Raw genomic sequence first — 9,143 nt, 5'->3', positions numbered from 1 at the left:
GAAGATTGGGAGGGTGACGAAAAGCTATTCTAGGTGTGGTGGGCAAAATCTCAGACAATCATTTATGATAAGTAAAGGACTGATATAACCACACACACAATGGATGTGACAGCTATATTATAAGAAAATTCTTTATAGAATAATATTACTGGGGTACTGATCTACTTTGTGTGTGTTTCGCTTTAAGAGTAACACACCTAATGGCAAATAATTAGTGCACTCACTGTCAAATTAATAGGGACTATTATTGCAGACAGCTATACTAATAAATGGTGTGTCCAGCATTGTACAATAATTTGCAGAAAACGGGCATTAGAATTACTTAATGACTTTCACCTTTAATGAATCGATACAAACAATGAAGCATAGGAGCACACACTTAGGTAGACTTTCCAATGCATAAGATAATACTGTAGGGCACAGTGATTAGATTTGTTCCTAGTTTTAGATAATTAGCTCTTAAGTTGACTCATTTCACACCCACACCACATTTGGCTGGTATCTGATAAATAGTGCTACATACAATAATATGATAATGAAAAGTCATGGTTGGAATACAAGTAATGGAAGGACCACTTACTGTATAGTTAAGGCATTAAGAGGTTCATAGATACACAAACAAGACTGGAAACATTGTTGAGGTCTCAGACAATGCCCAATGCCTTGCTTCAGAAAACACACACACACGAACACACACACACAAGGCTACATTGTTCTGCCCAACTACTTTGTGTGTGTGTGTGTGTGTGTGTGTGTTTTGTGCTAGTTCTGAAGGAGGGCATTGGCCAGAAGCTCATCATCATTTTCAGTCTTATTTGTGTCTATTGACTATTCAATACCTTAACTGTACGGTGGGTGATTACCTTTACTCCTTCCACTAGATACAATAATTCTAGCTACATCATGTGAAAGAACATATCAGATTCCATAACACGGACATAATGGATAGACATGATTTCAGTCTGAGTAGTGTGTTGGGCGCACTGTTCTGAAGAGTTAGCACTCCACCAAAAGCCTCCAGTTTCAGGACTTTGGTAATTTTAGGAGAGTAATCACTGGACTTAATCAAGTAGTATATCCTTAACACTAAATAAAAGTTTATGGCAATTCAGTTGGTTGGTTTCTCAACGGTACCTGAGATCATTCTTCATAACTGTGTTATTTTAACCCAATTCAGCTATTTTTGGAAGCTTCTTGATTAAATAAACAGTTTTTTGAGTTAATTAGTGTTTTGGAGAATATTATTTTGATCATTAATAGCACGTTGCTTAGTTATATAAACTTAATACAGCTACTTCTATCACCTCGTTTGATTATTGTGACATATTGCAGATGTGTGTGGTTTCCCTTAGACTATTAAAAAGCACTTCAAGGCCACACATTGTTGTAACTCATGACAACAGATTAGTGAGCCTCAAGCTGGAGTCATTAATCCCCACAGGACAAGTAGAAACTAGCAAACTGAAGTTCCAGTAACAATCTATAGCTGGATCTCAGCTGGCAGTAGTGATAACTAAAAACAGATGCTCTGCCATGGTGTGATGAATGGCTTATTTGCTGATAGAGAGGACATCATCCTCATTACAACATTCATAGGGCACCTTGCCCCCTTGCCTGAAATCCTCATGATAGTGATACAGTCAAAAAATTAGTAGAACAATTTATGAAGCTCCTAGAGCAGGCCATGAGAAGATAACCATGAGAGAAAACATTATTTATAAACATTCTAAGCTTGCTTCTCCAACCATGTACAAAGTTTTAAGATTATTAAACACATGTCTGATAGAGTGTCACTGCAACAAAGATGAGGCAACACAATGAGAAATGACAAATAACGTTTATTAAAATTCTGTACTTGACTAAATCTAATACCAAGATATTTGATTAACTTTGCTCTCTCTTGGCTTTCTATACATTGTAAGTATCACTGATGGTAATATTTACAGACACTATGTTACTGGTCCAAGTTCTCCCAAATAGTGACTGCTATGTTGGAAGGTAGTCTTTGGGCACACGGGGTTAACCAGTTACTTGGTGTTTGTCTATTCTATGCAGCAGCCTCCAGATGGTGCTCGCAAACATGGGCCTCTTCCTGCTTCTGTGTCATATCCTGTGGTGCACTGTGCATGTCTACCATTAGTGTGGATAGCCAATAGGGACTGCTGCCAAGTGCAGACTACTTCGCTTCCATCTTTACTGGCAGATGTGGATATTCTTCCACTGACAGGCTCAAAACATAATGTGCTGTGGACACTTACACAGTTCCACACCAGCGATCAGTGCAGTTAGCTCAGACAGTGCTCCACAATCACAGTGTAGCCGACGTCATCATCTGAACATATGTATTTCTGACGACAATTGGTGATATTCAAATCAGTTTTTTTTTTTTTCATTCATAATGGCTGGCATGAGACGAAACATGAACTGTGAGTAACTGATAAATTTAGTCAAATGTGGAGTTTGTGGCATCCCGAGCATAGCAAATATCTTAACTGAGACATAGTTCAGAATCTATGGACTGAAACTGAAGGTTTATTGGAAACCAGAAGTGGGCAAAATCTTTATCAGAAATTTTAGGTGTGGATTTTAACTTGGAAAAATAATTTGTTCAAGTGACAAAGATGGATTATCTTTTGCTTAAAGCTACTGCAGTGGATCTTTTTGGGTAGTGGTAGGTGGACATCAACTGCCTACAAATTATTATTACTGCGTACTGTCGTTGTTTTTTGGCAGTAGGGTGATGATTCTGTTACATGAAGTGGTTTGCAAATGTGGTGTACGTATGTTTTCCCACTTTTCACTGCTATAGGAGTTCAGAGTATCTTACACTAAACTTCATGTTTGCCTTTCACAAGTATACTCAATGACAGTCATTGGTGGTTAATTGACATGTGCCTGCACAATGTTAAATAAATTCTGCATTACAGATTTCGAGTAGGCCCCTGCTTGTAGACATGCGATTCTGAAGTGTATTAAATAGTCCGATTCTCACATTGAAGATGCAGTTCTGGTTCAACTAAAACTAGAAGTGACGATTTGATATTTGACACCTTTTGATTACATCTTTTTAATTATTAGATCTATACCACAGTCTGGAAACTACAGTTTCAAAGTTTTTGTGTGATAAGTTGGATGTTATTTATGATGTTCTAAACTCAGAATGAAATAATACTGTCCCTGGGAATATTGTTACTTCCTTTCTCAAATACACTAGGTACGTGTTTTTTGAGAGCAGTGAAGTGGACTAGAATCTGATTATCTGAATATCCTGCCAGTACTGCATTTATTTTCACCATTTTCAGAATGAAGTGAGCAGCTGCGAAACAGCAAATTTACCTTCCATTAATTAGATAATATTCTCTTACTTACACACATATTTTATCCACGCATCATATAACAGAAACATGTACTTTTGCCACGTAAAGTAGTCATAACGTGCTCACAACCTCATTGCCAAGAACTTGACAAATTGTAGTCGCACATCCTACCACTGTGCCATAATGAACCACTCTCTGTACATGTTTTGGAGAGATAATTAATGCACTGTATCACTGAAACTACATATTTTCATAACACACTTGTATAAATATGAAAAACATCAATTACGGCCTGTTAGTTTCGACGATGGTGGTCCCTACAGGTGACAGAAGGAAAGTGGCGTCACAAAGTTAAAGCGTTTTTAACTTTTGTGGCATGGTGTTCTTCCCTTCATCTCGAATATTTGTAAAACTTGTCTGGTTATTCTGTTACACTCTCTGTAAATCAGGCTCATTTCAATTTTTCCTTCTGTGATTGCAACATCCATGGTCTACTTGTACGACTGTTATCCAAACGATAGGAAGGTGTGCAAACAACAAACGATGCGCGACAGGGCCGGACCTGGTGGTGGGGGGGGAGGGGGTGGTCAAACCGGGTTATCTGCCCCGGACGTCAATTTCAGGGGGCACCAAATTCATATTCTTGAAGAAAAAACCCTTGCTTCACAAAGCACCTAGCATCCACTGCACATTGGTCTGTCGATTATTCATATGATTTTGAAACTCATTCCTGCTGGTTTTTGAACATTCTTGAAGACATTCCAACTTGATTTCTGAGCGAATCGGAAGTTGGTTTTTGAATGCGTGCATAGTATAAGAGATGTCTCTGCCAGGGGAATCCCCGTCGCATCAAGAAATAAAGAACTTGAACCGCAGACGAAAGGGTACGGGGCTATACGAGCTGAGCCGAATAAACCCGAATAGGTAAATACTAATCGCTGTTTTTTTTTTTTTTTTTTTTTTAGTTGATTGGGTGTGCGAATTATAAGTGTTGTTATAATCATTAGCGATATCCACAAATTCAAACCAACAGAATGGAAACAAATGGTTAACAAAATGGTTCAAATGGCTCTGAGCACTATGGGACTTAACTTCTGAGGTCATCAGTCCCCTAGAACTTAGAACTACTTAAACCTAACTAGTCACTAACCTAAGGACAACACACACATCCATGCCCGAGCCAGGATTCGAACCTGCGACCGTAGCGGTCTGGTGGTTCCAGACTGTAGCGCCTAGAACCGCTCGGCCAACCCGGCCGGCAATGGTTAACAGGAATAACAGGTAAGAAAGATTACACATATCTTCTCAGTGTATCCAAAGAAATGAAAGTTGTACAATCCCTGGTTACCAGCCGGTTAAGTTCTGTTCTCGGAATAGCGCGGACAACGCGTTGTAAGAAAGCGTAATAACGCCTAACTAGAGAATAAACGCGGGGAAAAGCCGGTGATCCTGGCAGGGTTAGTGTACTTAACCGGTGAATTAGTCATGATTGTTTGTTAGAACGAGGAAAGAGAAGAAACTGGGACATCACACAAATTATATGGAAGAATATGTCGATTCCAAATTTATATAACAATTTTGTACTTCTACTGCTATTACTTTTCGATCTCATGCTTGAGAAATGGGAGCATTTGAATGAAATGAGAAACTATTTCCTAACGTAAAACATTTCACTTATAATAAGCCTAATGGGCATTTGGTATTGGTACTTCGTGAATTATTTTCTGTCTTGTTAGTTAGGTAAATGAGGTAGAACGACCACGGTGGCACTACCAGTAGTCCCCTGTTCGATGTATGTGCGATATATGAGGTTTGGAATTAGAAGTTATAAAATACTGGAATGTCCTACCCTCGCAGCATGGAAGTGCGATCCCATGTGCCATTGAATATTCGAGAAGAATTGAGTAGCACATCGTAAATTACTATCGTGTACCAATTTCTATTCCTCCGATTACAGCGCCATCTGTGGCAAAACGAAGAATCGTAATCTGCATTAAAATAACGGGGGCTCCCATTGAATAGTTCAAATTTGCCCCTGCCACCCACGCACGGGGTGGGGTGGCAGGTCGAGTGAGATATCATTGGATTCCCCCCCCCCCCCCCCCCCCGCCCCCCCTCCAAGACAAACAAATAGAAAGTATAACTTTTTTGATACAATATGTAGTTTTAGAGGTGTTTTAACGTCTTCAGTTATAATGAACACCCTGTATATTTATAAACCTTGCACAACATGGTGGTTGTTATGCGTTCCTCATCAAGACACAGCAAGTGCACTAGCGTCGCGTATGAAACGCTTGCTCTAAGGAAAGTTTCTGGCAAGAGAGGGCACTAACAGCATGCGGAAGGAGGGTGCGCGATAGTGACTTTATCACAGTAAGCTTGTTTCAGAGGTTAAAATTAAAATTATGATATTAAAAACCAGCTCATATAGAGCTGTGTACATATTTAAAATTAATAAAATCACAATAAGTAAAAAGTTATCATCTAAAAATGGTCATTGTGGTAAAAACAAATTTTGTAAAACTGTGAATAGTACAAGTACAGACACTAGCAAAAAGAACCAGGGCGGGTTGGGGGGGGGGGGGGGGGAGGGGAAAAGAATGGGGATGGAAGAAAATTTTCCTTACTACGCTCACTACGTAGATGACATACACTACTGGCCATTAAAATTGCTACACCACAAAGATGACGTGTTACAGACGCGAAGTATAACCGACAGGAAGAAGATGCTGTGATATGCAAATGATTAGCTTTTCAGAGGATTCACACAAGGTTGGCGCCGGTGGCCGCACTTACAACGTGCTGACATGATGAAAGTTTCCAACCGATTTCTCATACACAAACAGCAAGCAGTTGACCGGCGTTGCGTGGTGAAACGTTGTTGTGCTGCCTCGTGTAAGGAGGAGAAATGCATACTATCGCGTTTCCGACTTTGAAAAAGGTCGGATTGTAGCCTATCGCGATTGCGGTTTATCGTATCGCGACATTGCTGCTCGCGTTGGTCGAGATCCAATGACTGTTAGCAGAATATGGAATCGGTGGGTTCAGGAGGGTAATACGGAACGCCGTGCTGGATCTCAACGGCCTCATATCACTAGCAGTCGAGATGACAGGCATCTTAGCCGCGTGGCTGTAACGGATCTTGCAGCACGTCTCGATACATGAGTCAACAGATGAGGACGTTTGCAAGATGACAACCATCTGCACGAACAGTTCGACGACGTTTACAGCAGCATGGACAATCAGCTCGGAGACCATGGCTGCGGTTACCCTTGACGCTGCATCACAGACAGGAGCGCCTGCGATGGTGTTGTACTCAACGACGAACCTGGGTGCACGAATGGCAAAACGTAATTTTTTTTGGATGAATCCAGGTTCTGTTTACAGCATCATGATGGTCGCATCCGTGTTTGGTTACATCGCGGTGAACGCACGTTGGAAGCGTGTATTCGTCATCGCCATACTGGCGTATCACCCGTCGTGATGGTATGGGGTGCCATTGGTTACACGTCTCGGTCACCTCTTGTTCGCATTGACGGCGCTTTGAACTATGGACGTTACATTTCAGATGTGTTACAACCCGTGACTCTACCCTTCATTCGATCTTTGTGAAACCCTACATTTCAGCAGGATAATGCACGACCGCATGTTGCAGGTCCTGTACGGGCCTTTCTGGATACAGAAATTGTTCGACTGCTGCCCTGGCCAGCACATTTTCCGGATCTCTCACCAATTGAAAACGTCTGGTCAATGGTGGCCGAGCAACTGGCTCGTCACAATACGTCAGTCACTACTCTTGATGAACTGTGGTATCGTGTTGAAGCTGCATGGACAGCTGTACCTGTACACGCCATCCAAGCTCTCTTTCACTCAATGCCCAGGCGCATCAAGGCCTTTATTACGGCCAGAGGTGGTTGTTCTGGGTACTGATTTGTCAGGATCTATGCGCCCAAATTGCGTGAAAATGTAATCACATGTCAGTTCTAGTATAATAGCTTTGTCCAATGAATACCCGTTCATCATCTGCATTTCTTCTTGGTGTAGCAATTTTAATAGCCAGTCGTGTACTTATTTAAAGTGTTTGACGGCAGTGACCAAGATCTACAATAAATGTCCCATGCCTTTAACAACTATGATGAAAAAATCAGTTTCGGAAAATAAATACAAAATGATACAAGATAACTCAATTTTTTCGATTTGTAACTAAGGTTACTTAACAACAAAATCAGCTGCGACATTTTTTGTAAACCTATTTTTGCAGATAATATCATTCCAGTTGATCCATCTGATCCAAAAACCCATAAAACCACTTTTTTCCACTCAGAACCGCTTTGTTTCCAAAAAGAAATATCTGTAATTAAATCCATTGCAATGAACAATGGATATGACCATAGGTTAGTTAACTATATCGTAAAGAAACAAACAGTTGTTAAGTGTTGTTCAACTTTGGGCAACAGCAGATTGAAGTCAGAAAGCCGGCCGGAGTGGCCGAGCGGTTCTAGCCGCTTCAGTCTTGAACCGCGCGACAGATACGGTCGCAGGTTCCAATCCTGTCCCGGGCATGGATGTGTGTGATGTCCTTAGGTTAGTTGGGTTTAAGTAGTTCTAAGTTCTAGGGGACTGATGACCTCGGATGTTAAGTCCCATAGTGCTCAGAGCCATTTGAACCACTTGAAGTCAGAAAATGAGTGTTATAAGTTTATTTCTATACCTTTTCTAGGAAATATCTAAAGTAAATATGGCGGCAAAGTTGCTTTCTCTGTAAACACTAGCCTAAAACAAAAATTAACCCATTATATCAGAGCACTAGAAGATTGTTTCACAAACTCTGGCGTTTATAAAATTATATGTAGTGACTGCCCTAACTATTACATAGGACACACAGGGAGACCGTTTAAAGTAAAACATAAAGAGCACCTGCTAAGTAAAGATCGGAGAAATGCTGAACATCTGCCACTTCTGCAGCACACACCATGGAGACTAGAAGATTTAGAACTTTTACGTAAAGAAATTAAAGGTTACAGACTTGACCTGCTAAAAGAGTGAGATATTTTTAAATATTTTGCTCACAGAGAACGATCCATTTTAAATGAACAAGTGCAACTCAAAAGTAGAAATTTTCTAGATAGTTTCAGATCCGTACTTCCGTTAAAGTAGCAGAGAAATGGCCTGATCTGCCATGTGACTATAGGATATGTCATTTTCCTCGCTTTTTAGTGCTACTGAGACTAGTGTTTCTTCTTCTTTGTGATATAACATACAGGGTGGTCCACTGATAGTGACCGGGCCAAATATCTCACGAAATAAGCGTCAAACGAAAAAACTACAAATAACGAAACTTGTCTAGCTTGAAGGGGGAAACTAGATGGCGCTATGGTTGGCCCGCTATATGGCGCTGCCATAGGTCAAACGGACATCAACTGCGTTTTTTTTTAAATAGGAGCCCCCATTTTTATTACATGTTCTTGCAGTACGTAAAGAAATATGAATGTTTTAGTTGGACCACTTTTTTCGCTTTGTGATAGATGGCTCTGTAATAGTCACAAACGTATAAGTACGTGGTATCACGTTACATTCCGCCAGTGCGTCCGGTATTTGCTATGTGACACATTACCCGTGTTAAAATGGACCGATTACCAATTGCGGAAAAGGTCGATATCGTGTTGATGTATGGCTATTGTGATCAAAATGCTCAACGGGCGTGTGCTATGTATGCTGCTCGGTATCCTGGACATCATCCAAGTGTCCGGACCGTTCGCCAGATAGTTACGTTATTTAGGGAAACAGGAAGTGTTCAGCCACATGTGAAACGTCAGCTACGACCTG

Source organism: Schistocerca serialis, chromosome 7 (assembly GCF_023864345.2).
Source record: "Schistocerca serialis cubense isolate TAMUIC-IGC-003099 chromosome 7, iqSchSeri2.2, whole genome shotgun sequence".
Lineage (NCBI taxonomy): Eukaryota > Metazoa > Arthropoda > Insecta > Orthoptera > Acrididae > Schistocerca > Schistocerca serialis.
Note: the sequence above shows the minus strand (reverse complement) of the source record.